We start from the raw sequence: 763 nt of genomic DNA on the forward strand, positions 1-763 counted from the left end.
TACCCACACCCAAAGCGACATTAAATAAGATTCGAACTTGGGTCTCATCGCTCAGCTCAGCCCCACCTAACATTAGACCACCGGCACTGCTCGATGGCGGCCGTATTCGAACTGGGTGTTCTAGGTAGTTGCGGATGAAGGGGGTCGGTACGGAGTGGCGCCGCGATCGATTTTTGCTCCCTGCGTGGTATCGTCAGTGAGTTATTGGCCAAGCAGAACGGTTAAGTAGAACCCAAGAACATCGTTCGCGGATAACTGCGACTTCTCCGGGTTTGTCTTAAACCCCCAGCCACGCAGCGCCTGTTCAGGCGCCCTGTTCTTGATACCAGTTCTTCTTTGGTCGTAGCCACGTTGTGGAGTCATTGTGCACCGGAGTTACCCTGCCAAGCACCCACTAAAGTCGTGAAAGATCGGTCGGCCGGGGTTTGGTCCCCGACAGACACGCGTGCTCGAAACCTTCCTGTTAAGAGGTTTGCTTGGAAGACTGAGTAGCAAACCAGCCAGGGGAAGGAACACGGCAGGGGTCGTCGGCGAGTCGGTCCAAAAAAAGAACAAAGAGCTGCGTTGCGTCTTCGCACACCGAGCGGGACTCGGAAGGGCGGGACAAACGTGTTGGCACCCCGGGCCTCTGTGCACGAGGTGTTCGACTCAGCCTCCCCGTGGAAACAGCAACCTATAACCCTGCTTTTTTGCTTTTTGGGGAGTCACAGACCCCTCCAACCCACAGACTTCTGTACTATGAGATTCTATCTGGTGCAGCAAC

Source organism: Gregarina niphandrodes (assembly GCF_000223845.1).
Source record: "Gregarina niphandrodes unplaced genomic scaffold scaffold00085, whole genome shotgun sequence".
Classification (NCBI taxonomy): Eukaryota; Apicomplexa; class Conoidasida; order Eugregarinorida; family Gregarinidae; genus Gregarina; species Gregarina niphandrodes.